This window comes from Numida meleagris, chromosome 2 (genome assembly GCF_002078875.1).
Source record: "Numida meleagris isolate 19003 breed g44 Domestic line chromosome 2, NumMel1.0, whole genome shotgun sequence".
In the NCBI taxonomy this organism is placed as follows: domain Eukaryota; kingdom Metazoa; phylum Chordata; class Aves; order Galliformes; family Numididae; genus Numida; species Numida meleagris.
In genome coordinates, this window is record NC_034410.1 from 85,612,053 (window position 1) to 85,627,972 (window position 15,920).

Here is a 15,920-nt window from a genome sequence, read left to right on the forward strand (position 1 = left end):
ATAACTTTGTGCTCAGCATGCTGGTTGCTGTGGAACTCAATCCATTCACCTTACTTTGGCTAATTAATATATGTATTTATCAGCTTCAAATCATTTATCTGATGCTGTAACTGTATGTATGTGATTCCTGGAACTGGATGACAAACTTCAGATGTTGCAGAGCTGAACAATACAAAGCAAGTTGTTTTTATGATTTCAGAGCTTCAGTTTTGAACTCTTGACAACTTTTTGGCTCGGGTATCTTTCCATTTGATATTTTGGTTGATTGCCTAACCTAAGAGCACTGTTATGATTTCCTCCACTTAGCAAACACAAACACATTAGTTTGGCTGGAGGTCATCTTTTGGCTTTCTGATGATCACTTTAAGGATTATTTAATACTCCAATGATCTTATTACCTCTCATCATGGAGGCAAGATTGCCCTTGATTTTGTGTGAAATCCAGTATTTCAGGATTTTCTACTAACTGGGATGCCTTGTTCCCTGCAGGTTTTTGGTGAAGTTATCAGGCATATCACCATGACATTAGTGGCAGACGTTGCAACAACAACAACAACAAACATTACTAAATTCACAAAATGTTAGATAATTCTTCAGATAAACTTTTTCTGAGCTCAACAAACAGGAATACGATATGTCTAGAAAATAATCTGACTGTTACTCATGAAATCTCAGAAGTGTCATGGTGAACAACAATTCAAGGCACTCTATTGACTCACTGAGTACAGACCTTATAGGTTCCGTCTTGGATGGTACCTACATTGAACGTGGATGCTGTAACTGCAACCTATGTTGCCTTTCTTGACCAATAGCTGTGAAAACTGCAGCAGACTTCATCATGGTGTTGGGCAATTAATATACCAAAGCTGCGATCTCACAAGTTGCTGAGCCTTGAGGCTGACAGATGTGGGTGCTATTGCTCAATTTTCTCCTGCTTCTTGTTCTCCAGCTTTTCACCCTTCCTTTCTACCTCTCCTGATTCTACCCACATGGTCACAGTCTTCCTTTATTAAACTGGCTGCAGCATTTTTTGGCTTATGAGAGAGTTGCCTTCTGTAGCCCAGGAGATGCTATCCAGCTGTTTTTTTTTTTTTGTTTGTTTTGTTTTGTTTTGTTTTTCTCATGAATATTCTTTTCTGTCAGGTTAGTGAGATAAACAGGCTGGTAGAATGGTGCGGTGAACTTAGGATCTGGAGCAAGCGGCTGTGAGTGGGTAGCAGAGGAGAGGGGCACTTACAGGTTACTTATTCCATAAAATGCGAATCTCATGTCACCAACACTTCATTCATGATACCTGAGCTGGTTAAATTAGAACTCTACTATCATATAGTCAACAGGAGGACAAAATGTAATTTTTGTGAACAAAAAAATACCTGATATATTGGAAACGATATTACATGAAAATCCTATGTGAGGACACAACAAATTGTATGTGTTGCTCAGTTGACAATAAATGTATAAACAAGAATGTACTAGCAAAAATGCATTTTGCATATAAATCATTGTCTGTGTTGTGTTGTGGGAGAGGTAAGTGAAGGTGGGATTTATTCATGCAGGAATGGTCATGTATGGTGTAATAAAAGAACTTTTGTATTCAAAGTGAATTCAACCATGAGAAAAGAGTGCACTTGCAGGTGATGCATCACTTAAATGTAACACTTTGGTTCTCAAAATTGGGCATAGTCTATTGTCAGTAGAAAAAATGTTCAGTGCTAGGATTTTCTTAGCAAAGCTTAGATGTTAACATAGTCAACACTTGAAAACTTTCAGATTTCTGAAAGAACTGAACTACAGACTCAAAAAGATGGATATCTTAATACAGTTGTAGGGGAACTGTTAGGTCACAGCTTGGACTGGTGACTGAGCACCTGGTGAAGGGATGTGGCTGGCCCAGGGAGTGCTCCCTGTGTAACCAGAAGGGGTGGAGACACCATGGGCTCATATAAAGGCCTGCTACGGAAGGGGAAGCTTTTGTTGGATCTAGGCTGCTTCATGGGCTGGAGTGCTGCATGGCTGTAGAGCCCCTTCACCAGTGGGGTGAGTTCAGCCCTTCCTTCTGTGTATGACTGTTGGCCTACCTGTAAATACTTTGCCTGGTATTGCTGAGAGCCTCTCGTAAGCAATTTTGCTTATTTGTGAGCAGAACAACAGTCATAACTGTAGAACCAATGATATGCAGGTATTCCTAGACTTTAAGGTCAGAACAAGATATTTATATCTTATTTTCACTGAAATAAATGTTCAAGAACAAAAGTACATGACTTTTAGTTCTAGAAATAACTTATGAAGAGCAGAACATCAGAGTAATAAAACAAGCATTAGAATTTTTTTTGTCTCCGATCTAAAATGGAGTTTAGGCATCTAATTAGAATAACGTTAAATCAGAACGGAAGTTCAACCATGCAGAGAAGGCTTTCCAGTTTGCACTAAACTTCAAAAAAAAAACAAAAACAAAAACAAAAAAAAACCCAACTAATTCTAGAGAGCATTCAGAACTCAGTGCTACTTTCCAAGTGACTATCCTCCCAGGTAATTATGGTCCTTATTCTATTGCTCTGCCCCAGAACTGTCTTGACAATGATGAGTAAGCAAAGTGCTGGGAGAAAAAGAGACAGTGCAGGGATTGATGTTGCCTTCTGTACGCAGAGGCGAATCAAATCTTTAACATCTTCTCTCACTGCATCTTTCTATATATGAGGGATGCTCCAAAAGTAATGCCTCCTATTTTTGTTGGCCTATGATATCAGAGGTGGATGTTGGTGGTATGGCAGTAGAGGTTGAACCTTCCTGCCAATATCCCATTACATTTTGTTGCCATGTGACAAATGGCAGCAGAGGGGCAGTCTGACAGAATGACATCTGACAAGGAAGTGTGTATGAAGTAATAGTGCATCACTGAATTCTTCCATGTGGAAAAAATGGCACCCATTGGCATTCTTTGATGCTTTCTGAATGTTGGTAGAAACCAAACAGTGGATGTGAATGCAGTGAGGCGGTGGGTGGTGCATTTCCACAGTGGTGATGGTGACCATTGTTTTTTCATTGCTGATGAAAATGCATTGCTACTGGTTGTAGTTATGTTGAAAAAGAGTGTTTTGTAGCTGAGAATTTTCTCTATCAAGTAGTGCTATTGTGCTCTTTGTATCTGTTATAGTTTCCATGGAAACAAATAGGAAACACTACCTTCAGAGTGACCTGTGTTTTTCAACTTCTAATTAACACATTAATAGTAAGTATGCCCATCCATTTTTTTACGCTTATGCTAGCATGATTGTAGAAAGGCTTTCTGCTAATTCAGCTAATATTTTATGAAGTAGTAATTTGATTTGTACTTCTTATGTTTATTTACATTTTGAGCAAAAGTTTTCATTGTTTTGAAATTTTTCTTCTCTTACTTGTAGCAGCATTTCCCCAGACACTATATTACTATTTGCTGCCTTTGTGTAGTTCCCTCAATTTGTAGACCAGTTTTATTGTACTATCATTTCTATCATGCTGTTTGAACTAACCTCTAACATAGGCTGATTTAAACTCTGCTTCAGCTCTTCCATGTTCAAAGTGAGTAAGAGCTCTCTTTTGTACCCAGAAGACAAATGAATACCAACAACCTGTAACTGCCTTTGATGCTTGACCTGTGTACTGAAAGTTTGTTATCTCTCTGAAGAAATATAAACACATAGAGATCATCTCTGTTGCTACATAGCCTAAATGTATGCCTTAAACTTAAAACATCTCTCTGACAAGAAAGAAAATTTATGTAACTGCATGAATTGTGTTTGAGTGTTACAGTTGGAGGCTTGCATTCAGGGCTTCACCACCATGGACATGGTAACATTGTGCCTGGTTGAGGAAGGAAAGAAATGTTTTTCTTGTGGCATTACTAGGAATGTTATTAATACCTTTTACCAAAGGTAAAAGGAGACTGATTTAATCAGCTCCTCACTGCTAGGCAAATAATTTTTTTTTGGCTTTTTGTTCAGAAGTATTTGAGATTTCCATTTCTATATTAGAAATCTGTGGAAGAGTGAGACTTAGAGTCAGTCTTACTTTTCCTCTGCTACCATGAGAGAAATGGGTGGCAGAAAATTGTCTGGCATTCTCTGTTTGTCCTGATTAAGCCATGAGGAAGAAATTGTAGGTCATGAAAGGAAATGTAGTCCTCTTCTCTCTGTCAGCAATGATACAATCACAGAATATCAGCTTTGGAGCCTGGAAATACTTTTTGTTTTACAAGTGCTTATATAACTGAGCTTGATCTGATCCTTGTGATCTTAAAAAATATTTGTACAATTTCTTTTTTCTTCTTTCTTTTTTTGCAAGGAACTTGCAGGTAACCTAACTATGCTTTTAAGATGCATTTCAATAATGACAATTGCGTGTTCAGTCAGGACACATTTTGTTCAGAATTTCTCTGATCTGTTCTCATTGCTACCACAAAAGAAGCTACATCAGTGCAATAACTCTTTAGGACTCTGCTAGGACTTCCATGTCCAACAATGAAAGCTGAGAATGGGACAATCCTTGAAGAGAGACGTTGCTCAAGAAACAGAATTCATACTTAATTTGTACTTTTTCACAAACAGCAGGCTTAACAGCAAGGTAATCAGTCTTGTGGGGCTGACAAACTGTACAGAGCTCATGTGAGGAGAGGAGTTGTGAAATGAATTTGTCCCAGTAGACCTGCAAGGAAAATATGCAGATATAACAATTTTCACTGTCAAGATCTTGAAATTTTAGTAATATCTGCCTCATGCTACTTGATCACAAGAAACTGATTGATATTATGTAAGGAACTAGAAATGTACAAATTGGAAGTAGACATATTAGGAAATTCTTGTACAATGAGAACATGATAAATGTTCTACTGAGGGATGTTACCACATCCAGTGGCATACCCCATATCTTTTCCCTAACAGTGGCTCTGGATAATGTCATTTAGCTAGGATACACGATTTTGTCCACCTGCCTTTTTCCATACCTGATGCATATGAATGATATGTGACTGAGAATACATCCCTGCATATTGTCTCTAATATGTGCTAATGGAATTATTGTTCTTTTGAAACGGCTGATACTATCTGTTTGCATAATTTCCTATGACAGCAATTTTCAAAGATTCACTGCCTATTCAGTAAAAATATTTTTTCCATTCATTTTAGATTATCTCCCACTAGATTCAGTGACAGCTCTGAAATTCTAGATTTTTGGAATTTACTAGATACTCACTGATCTCACTCTGTTATCATAATGATAAAATTCTATTGTATTTCCCTTCAAACTTCTCATCTCCTAAATGAAGTCTCATTTTATTTTTTTTTCCTTCAAGGCAACTGCTTAGTGCTTGTAACTGTTAAAGTTGCTCTTTCTTGTATCTTTCCTTGACTTTAACTTATCTTTCAATGAATGTTGAGTATCAGTCACAGACTTACAGTACTCAACACTTAAATTATCACCAGTGAAGCTTCATTCTCTTGACCACTTAGCTCCATAATACTTGTCATTCTGTCAGGAATCACAGTATAACAAACACATCTGCCTTACCAACTGTCAGTACCGTTTAGTAGTTCATTCTTGTGCAAGTATCAGGAATGAACAAAACTTGTTCAAAATGTTTTGTCATAAAAAATCCATCTTAGCATAATTTTCTTGAAAATATTCCTTAAATGCTTACTCAGCCTTTTTATTTCACTTCTTATTTGATTTTTGCAAATAGTTTTATAGAGAGATTTACTAATGGGAATGTTCAATGATATATTAAATGTATAAGCAAATATAAGTATGAAATTCACATACCAGAATATCTGGGAACTGGAGCTGAAATTCTATTCAACTGAACAGAAATAAACTCAGTGAAAGATATGGACAATAATTGCCCCATAGTTCACTATTACTACCAATTTCCAATTATTTCAGAATAAGGTACAGTTATGAATGAGTCATGAGTAGTTGATTAATTTAAAATATGAGAAAATTATGGAATGTTCATTAAAATTTACTGAAAGAAAAAGGAACAAGTTATCATAAGTTATTTTATATTTTATAAAATTATTAAAGTTACAAATAGAAAAGCATAAGGTTGCTCAAATATGTCATCTGAAATTTTTAGTAGTGTCAGTCATCTTTCAAAAGTTCAGCTGACTAAATTTTACCTGTTCCCTTTTGTCTCTGGTCACATCAAGCCCAGATTTCTTTACTCACTTCAGTTGAGGCAGAATGATGCAGGAAATATTTATAAAGGAAATATTGATAGATGTATTTTACATGGATGTTAAACACGCCAAGGTGCTACCACCATCTCACAAGATAAAATGTCACTAGACAATTTTGCATTACACTGGCTTTACTTATTAATTAATTCTTGTATATACATACTAAATTAGATTATGAATAGCGGGCTCTACACACACTTAAAATATTTCAAATAGAAAATAGGAAAAAGATCACAACATCTATTATCATAGAATGGCTTGGATTTGAAGGGACCTCAAGGATCATCAATTCCAACTCCCCTGCCACAGGCAGTTGCCAGCTGCTAAATCAAGTACTAGATCAGATTGCCCAGGGCCCCATCCAACCTGACCTTAAACACCTCCAGGGATGGGACATCCGCAGCCTCTCTGGGCAGCCTGTTCCAGCACCTCACCACTCTCTCAGTGAAAAACTTCCCCTGACATCTAATCTAAATATCCTCTCCTTAAGTTTAAAATCATTCCCCCTTGTCCTATCACTATCTACTCTTGTAAAAAGTTGATTTTCCTCATGTTTATAAACTCCCTTTAAATACTGGGAGGCTGGAATGAGGTCTGCAGCCTTCTCTATTCCAGGCTGAACAAGCCAACCTTCTTCAGCCTATCTTCATAGGAGAGGTGTTTCAGCCCTTAGATCATTTTTGTGGCCTTCCTCTGGACCCTCTCCAAAAGCTCCACATCTTTCCTGTATTGGGGGCCCCGGACTTGGATGCAGCCCCAGCTGGGGCCTCATGGGAGCAGAATAGAGGGGGACAATCCTTGCCCTGCTGGCCATCCATCTTCTGGTGGAATTCAGGATACCATAGGCCTTCTTGGCTGCAAGTTCACACTGCTAGCTGACATTAAGTTTGTCATCAACCAGGACCCCCAAGTTGTTCTTATCAGGGCTACTCTCAAGGATTTATTCTCCTACTTTGTATGCATATCTGGTATGACCTTGACCAAGTGCAGAACCTTGCACTTTGCTTTGTTGAATCTCATTAAGTTTACAAGGATCCAACTTTTGAGTTTATCAAGGTCTCTCTGGATGGCGTCCCTTCCTTCTGCTGTATCAACAGCACCACTCAGCTTGGTGTCATCAGAAAACTTTCTGAGGGTGCACTCAATCCCATCATCTATGTCACTGATAAAGGTGTTAAAGAGTTCTGGTCCCAAGACAGACTCCTGGGGGACACCAGTCATTACTGGCTTCCACCTGGACATAGAACCATTAACCACAACACTCTGGCTGCGACCTTCCAACCAATTCCTTATCTACTGAATAGTCCACCCTTTAAATCCCTCTCTCTCTCCAATTTAGAGATAAGGATGTGGTTTGGGGCCATGTCAAAGGCCTGGCAGAAATCCAGCTAGATGACATCAGTTGCTTTATCTTTGTCCACTGACACTGTCACTCCATCATAGAAGGCCACCAGATTGGTCAGGCACGACCTTCCCTTGGCGAAGCCATGCTGGCTGTCTCAGATCACCTGCTTATCCCTCATGTCCCATAAAATATCTTCAAGGAGGATCTATTCCATGATCTTCCAAGACACAGATGTGAGGCTCACTGGCCTGTAGTTCCCCAGATATTCCTTCCTCCCTTTCTTGCAAATGGGAATGATTCCCTTTTATACTAAAAGCTAATCAAAGTTGATAATAACATAAAAATATCAGGGTCATTTCATTATTTCTGCTTGGCTCATACCAGAGCACTGATGAGATTTATAGATGTCACTTGCAAGATAGGATGCCGTATATTCCAGGAACATTGTTCTACTCTGCTACCTTGATTGTGAACAGGGTTACTGGGAGACCTTCATGGCTTTGGCTTCCTCAACAATCTCCCTTGACCTCTTGTCCTGGCATTGTCACTAATTACATTCCTAACCCAGTACCGCAATGATTCTCTGATTCCTTGACTCATGCACCAGATGTAGGTTCCCTGGAGGGCTAGCTTAGAAATGAGAGCATCCCCTTCTTTCATTCCTATCACTCATTCTGAGTCAGTTACCAAAGGATTACGTCAAAGCTTCAGTACAAGGGCCTCCAAGATTGTCTATAGTGCCACCTTGAAGCAAACTACCCACTAAATCTGACATTGGACGTCATCCTTCCTATATCTCTTCTCATGTCACCTATTTCTCCCTCACTACCCAGCTCTCCCTGTGAACCTCTCATTCTCATAGTGATTATCATCTTGTACCAAAACAAAGCCTCTCAAGACTGGGATGGATATGAGAGTTCACAGGGAGGAAACATCTGTGAGTGAGGGTCTCCCTTACCCAGTCAACATTCAGCTTATCAAATACTACCCTATCCAGGCAGGATTCTTTCAGAATTGAATAGCCTGCTTTTCATAGGGAAGTTCACTATGAAGGCACAGAATCACAGAAATGTTCAAGTCAATCACTTGAACTTTTTTTTCCATTAAAGTCACCTATGCAGGCACAAATCTGCACTGCAAAATTGTATACATCTGTTATATGCTATGGATATACAAAAAGACGACAACCTCAAGTAATTGACTTTGTAATTATACATTGACCAATTTCAGTGTATTTCATAATTACACACTGACCAAAACCAGTTTCAAGATGTTTGCCTGACAAGTATAGATTGCAATAAAAGGAGCTCTCCTTTTCCCAGTCAGTTAGAATTATTAAAATGAGGTGCTTAATTCTTTGAAGCAAGAAATACAGGTAAACTATTTAAAAGATTCTAGGCAAGAGATTTCTTTATCATTATTAGCTTTCTGAGTAAGATGTCTGGATTTGCGCATTTTTCATGGTCTTCATCTGAATCCAGATTCCAAATGCTCTGTCAAGACTTAAAATGCAGGAAATAAGTCAGTTACTGTTCTCAGTAGGTGCCACTTATGTGCCTCTGTGTTGCATCTGTCAAGATGAAAGGGCAGTCAAAAAAGTGTTTGACCTCATCCGTGCGATGCTTCTCCATGGTGCAGAAGGGAAAATCTTAGGCAAAAGTAGTAATTTAGATACCAGTTATATCAAGGCCTCCAAATAATATATTTTCTGAAGAAAATTCACACATAACTACATATGTTGATCTACTGTGAAAGTGGTTTCAGTTTTGGAAATGATAACAAAAAGTGTTGAATTGCAAAGGAGCTCGTAGGGTTTGATTAACCCTCTGTGTTAGTAGTCTGATACTAAATAATCTGATTTTTAAATTAATTTGCATATAAATATATTTGAATATGTACATATGATTATTTGTCTGAGGAACAAGTAATACAAAGAGAAACTGAAATACACTGTGATCCCTGAAATTTACCATGTCTCTGTATGTTTGCTTTGTGTTACTGTATGGAAATAAAGCTACACTTTTCTTTTTGTTTTAAATCCTCATTGGTATTCAGCCTTACCTGAGCTTCAGTTTCTTGTTGCAGACTGAGGTAGAAATATAGCAAAAATAAAAAAGAAGTAAATTTTATCTCTTTTAAAACTGAAGTAAAATTCAGTAGATCTTGTTGTCCTTTAACAGATTTTCTTATCAATATTAAAGTTGCTTGAAACTTTAAGAAAGACCTTGGAAGACTTTGGTTTCCAGTGCATATTATTTTACAGATTTAACCACTGGTATGGCAGTTTTACATTCTGAATCTACAAATTTATCTGACTTTAATTTTTTGGTAGGAAGCAGGACAAAAGAAAGGTGACGTAGGGAGATAGCAAGTAATAGGTATGGAACTGAGAAATCAGGCACCCTTGAAAGTCAAGCTATGTTTTATCTTTGGGGGAAACAAATAATCTATTTATGTGCTAAAGAACAAATGCGATCCCTTCCGTTATCATTCCTTCATCTGCAGCCCACTTTCTTTGGAGCAAAGACTTAACATTTGGCAAAAAAAGATAATCGTGTTGGACTTGTGCTTTTGCCAATCCCATTAAAATTTGCTCAGATTTGGCTACGCTTTTAATCTTTTTTAAAAATTAAAATTATCCCATTTTCTGCCACTGGCCTAATGCCTACGCAGTCTACTGACAAAACATTCTACTCTCATTTGTGGATGGAGCAACAAGAATCTCCATGAATGCCTATGAGCTCTCTTGATAGAATTTTGTGCATAGAGTAGGCCAGTTTATTTGCAGAATGGGGACAACAAAAACATCCAAATCATGCCATAGAATAACAGGTGGGGGAGTCATTACACATTTTGAAAAAGTGGAAAATTACAGGCAAAAACTCTAGTTTCCAAACTGGTCTAAAACGATGCTGAAAAACATTAATGTCACGAAGTCAAGCACTGAAGAGTTAGGAACTACCACACTTGGAGCTGTTGGAGCCACCTATCCTAACCTATTTAGCTCATATCTACCTGCAATCTGACACAGAACTAACAAAGCACTTAGACAACAAAAATTTAGGTGCATTTGATCTCCTTTAAGTTCTTAGTGAAAGCTGAATATACATATATATATATATGTATCTGCGAATATGTATGTATTGTCATATGATAGTACTGGCTCTGATTTTGCTTGTTCTTGGAGATATTCCAATATTAATGAAACAATTCCTACACAGCTTTTGCTCTTCCTTTTGAAGATTTTCTACATATTTTGCAACAGTTAGGACAGGGAAACAATTATTCATCACCAGATGTAAAGTTTAACCTCATGCTTTAAGTAAAAGATATAAAGAAAACTCTTGAAAGAGAACAGTAGACATAAAGTTGATAAAATGGTGAAGAAACAACTGAATATCCCATTGCAAATTGAACTCTACGGACACACAGCACTCATCTGAAAGATATTAAAATAAGCATGTGAACTTTTTATGAAAGTAAATGGAGCTATAGAGAAAAGTGAGTAATATTGGATTTTTAAAATATTTTTAAGTCCATGATATTAGATTTGCTAAAAAGTTTTCCATTAAAATGATCAAGAAGCAGCCAATTGTCAAGCAGTGCTACAGAAATTAAAAGAATGTTACACTGGTAGTGAAAATGTACATAAAGAATTAATCTCAGAAGCAGAGACAGTGGCCTCTCATTAATCAGCCAATAAGAACACAGTGTACTTTGGAATGAGATTCAAAATGGTTGCATGCTGAGCAACCCAATTAGCATGTTGTTGCTTGGAGCTAAGAAGTAGAAAAAGGTCAGAAGAGAGGGGCATCTTAATTCCTGAAGTTTATCTGTTTTGTTAGGAGTGAAATGATATATTTCTATAAATTTGGGATGCACAGCTTAGAGCCTGCTTACAGAGAGATGCTATTTACAAAGAAAAAAGCAGTCAATGCTTTTTAAAATCAGCCAGAGAAGGAGCTCCACCTGACTGGAAAATGTCTTTTTCTGCTTGAAGATGATAATTCTGCAGCATACTAAATGTGTTTTGAGAGCACTGACTGAGGGAATAGCCTTTGGAGACATCAGCAGACAAAGGCATGGCTTCCAAGTACTAACAAGAGCTTTAATGCCCAGCCTAGCTGATGGGTTGCCTGAGTGGTGATGACTTGGCATGCTTTGGTTTAGATGCTTGTAGAGGTCTGAAGTTAAAAATGTTGAAAAGAAAGGTGATACTGAAAACTTACCTCCAGTATTAGCGGGCAGCTGACATTCTCTTCCCAGATTTTGTAGTTCTGGAGGCAGGAACCTAAACTCCGAGTCCTGAACGGAGTGCTGAAGTACTGTGACTGATTTAGGTTCATTCTTTCATTATCAAACTGTTGATAATATTTTATAATGAACAACTTTGCTTGTGATACAGAGCAGGGTTTAATGAACATCGTTATTAACAAGGTTGCTGTCTCCTTCATCCTCACATAAGTACAAAAATGAGAAGGTATTAATGAATGCAGCATGTAATTACAGCCAATAAAGAGAATTACTACAGTTTTGCTATTGCTTTGCTCTACTCTGGAGGACCAAATTCTTAATTGTTCTGTCAAGATATTTAGCAAGTTCCTCATGCTAAACTTTTCACAAGGGATCACCACTAATTGTATGAGCTTCATTTGCTATGTGCCTGTTTTGACCTTATTGCACTGTACTGCAAGCAACTGCATTGAAGAGTGAAACCAGTAGATGCTGAGCTTAAATGGAAGCAACTCTGCTTTGTATTTTGAAAACCACTTCTGTAAGGCATCTCAGACTGGATACCCCAAATGAATGTAAACTTCTGACCTTAGTGTCAGTGTGCATCAGTGTATTGTAAAGACAGTTATCTTCGTCTACTTTACACTGCTGTTTTGAAAACAAGTTCTTATATTATGGTGACACTGGAAAACACCCATGGAGAAAATGAAAGAGACTGGTCTGAGTGGGATTTGAAGAGTTAGCTGAAGTAAAAGCTGAGAGGCACAAACTGAAGAAAACAAAGTACTAAACATTTCCTTGGGAGCACAATGCCAACCATTCTCCAAGCTGAATGAATTGGTTGTCTTCTGCAGAGAGTAGCATGCATTTAACTAAAGAAGATTGCAAAAAATCACTTATATAAGAGCTCTGAATTACAGTTTTATTGGCAACTTTGATACTGACATCTCAAAACTTCAGCAGTTGACTGTGTAATCTTAATGCTATGCTAACTTGTTTTTCTAGACAGTGTGATGTAGAGGCCATATAAAATGCATATGTGTAAAAATACGGTTATTATACTTGGACTATAAATATACATGTCTTTATATCTTAGTTAAGGGATTTTTCTTTCTTGGTCTAGGGGTGTGTTGTGGAGAGCAGAAAGTAAATTCCAGCTATTTTTGTCAGTTACAAATACATAGAAGAAATAAAAAATGATAGGAAGGTGTGTTTCTTTCAGGAATGATTGCTACATATAAAGTGAATTAGAAACTGTGACACAAATGAAATTCTGTATATGCTGTTTCAACATTTTACTTTTTTTCAACTGTTTCTTCTGTCTTCTTAAAGTTATCTAGATTATAGATTATTTTAAGGATTAAAATTATTTTAAGGAGGGAGAAACTAATTTAACTGCTTGTTTTGGAGGGCTGGGTGCAGAATATAACCATTCAAATGGGTTTTTGAAGGACATCAACACCTCTTAGAGTTAAAAATGTCTTAGTGTGTCAGGGGAACACTTTGAATAATTTTAAGTGAAGGTAGAAATAGAATACTGTTTAGGGTCGTACTTAAGTACTATTTTGCATGAATTTATAACACAGTGCAGACAGTGTTGGTTACAATACAAGCCGTCACAGTCCAGAGGAGAAAAAATCCATAAAATATTTATGTGGATGAATCTGTGGTACGTACAACAGTTATGAAGTACATACATACAGGCAGCAGATAGAAATCGTCTATGGTGTTTACAGTCAGGTTGCAGTCATACACTGTAGAACACCAGGATGCAACAGTCACAAGTTGCAATAAGATCCCAAACAGCCTGATTTAGTTCATCCTGATTTTCAAGTTCATCCAGAAGATTGAACTAGATGACCTCTGCAAGTACTCTCAACCAACTTTTTCTCTGGTTCTGTGGATGAGGAACAAGTATGTATCTTGCGTTATTCCCAAGGGATATAGAGCTGTAGAAGACTATTACAGCTTGAAGAGCCTTACAGTTTGATTTCATCATATTTCTGTGTTGTCTAAGTCATTGTCTGTCATATATCTGTTAAAGCTGTAAATATGGTTTTGTTCAATTTATGGGTTTCAAGCAATTTCTGCTGATTCCTTATTTACTTGGATATAAGATATGAAAATAGATGATCTATCTTTCTTGTGTTGCTTGTATTGATGATGCAGATTTTTTCTTCTACTTTAAAATGTCTGTGTAGTGTTAGATTTTTTTTTCCTTTGGTAATAACTAGTCAATAAAAGTGCATGTTCAGGATGAGATTGTAGCCTATAGAGCTTAAATAACTTGAGTTATCTAAGTGTCAGAGTAAAACAGGCACATCACAGGGGAAGAAAAGCAATATTTCTCTGAAACATCTTATGAGAACTTCCTAAGCAGAAATTTAAACAGAAATTAACAACACATGAACTGTAAATCTGATAGTTGGTTTTTGAAGTGTTACTGCGGAATGTGCTGATAAAACAAAACTAGTGAATCAAGAGAAATTCTAAATTTCACATCTATTGACTTGATCTTAAGTATATCTTTTGTTTAAATTACTGGGAAGTACGAAAAAAATTAAAGTTTTATAAGATATATTATATATTGCTATGGTCTTGTGCAATGTAATTGAGGCCTGGGCTTTTTGTCTTTTCTACTGTAACTAATAATTGCCTTGTTCATCTGTTTGCTTTTTAGCTTGTTGAAGGGGCAACACTGTTCCCAGCCTTCATAAGAGTCTGCAATTATAACATTCATAAAAACAGCCAGTCATAAACATGTCACATAAAGTATTTCACAGTGTTTATGTGAAAGGAAATTGAAGTCTCTTGAAAATGGAACTGAATCTTGTCCAAACAACCTTAGATACACTAACCCAACTTTATTGTTGCTATATATTACAGGATTCTTTATCCATGCATACTATCATTAACCATACAGTATGTTTTCATAATTATTTCCCTTCCTGAAAATTCATAAAGTTATTTGACCATTGTCTCTGTTAGTGGTGCTTTTTAGTTAAGCTTAAACTGGAAAAAGAGATGCCATATGAATGTGGAAAAACACTGTTAAGTTAAAAAAAAAAAAAAAAAAGTAATCACCTCCCAATGTATATGTGTAGTAGAACTGCGTCTCCAGTTAAATGTGCCTAGATAATTGGTTAATATATTTTTTAAATATACAATCAAACTTAAGACTAATAGCAGTACTTAATGTTTATTAAATATCTGTAATGACTAGGGTCACCAATTAACTTGAATTAGTCAAGCAATATTCCCAAACTGTACTGAAGATATGAATTAAATAATATATCTATATAATATAATTTTGATGAGCTATTCCTACATTTTAACGGTTGACAAAGGGAAAAATGGAGGAAAAAAATTTGTGGTATGAATTTCAGACTACCTGTATGTATATTGGTTATAAACATATACCCAATAGGAGGGCTCATAGAGTACTCTCAGAAGAGCAGACTAGTCCGTTCAACCTATCTAGGAACAAGCACAACTCAGTCTACAGTGTTGGTTAGTCATCAGATAAAAATTATCTTTGAGTTCAGCAGTGCACATGGTTGTTAAAGTTATACATGGGCATGTACTCAAGCAGAAAGTTGGGTTCAGCTTTGCATGGAAAAATGTTTCATTGTTGTATGTATCTCAAGCATATTCTCAACAAAAGGAAAAGATGGGTCTTGGGCAAGGTTGTGAAGGCAAAAACAGTCCAAATTTGATTTCAAATGTTGTGGTAATTATGTATTATAGCTTCTTGAAATCCCACAATAAATTGAGTTAACCTGTGGATTACAGCATGCTTAAATTTGATATTAATGTCTGCTACTGAGACTTCTTTTTATTCCTGTGGGCTTCCAGAGCTCTCTGTTATTCAGCCATTTAGTCACATAGAACACTGACTCCTTGCCAAATGGGCTTCTATAACTGCAGATTATTAGCCAAACTAGCTAATTTGTGTCCAAATATATAAAAACTAGAAGTAGGTAAATGGGGACAGTATATCACAGCTCTGAAATATATGCTTTCTTCTCCTTGGCTGTCCATTTATCTTGAGGGTACAAATATAGTTTTTAATGATGTGTGAAGTATGATACTCAGATCTCAGATAGTATCAGAGGCAACTCTGATTGCGCCGC

At 36.8% G+C, this 15,920-nt stretch overlaps 1 long non-coding RNA gene across 1 annotated transcript; it reads left to right on the plus strand.

Moving 5' to 3' along the window:
* Window positions 1,971–14,737, plus strand: LOC110393336. The gene is made up of 3 exons (XR_002434964.1): window positions 1,971–2,037; window positions 3,155–3,229; window positions 14,468–14,737. It is a non-coding gene; the product is annotated as an uncharacterized LOC110393336 (long non-coding RNA).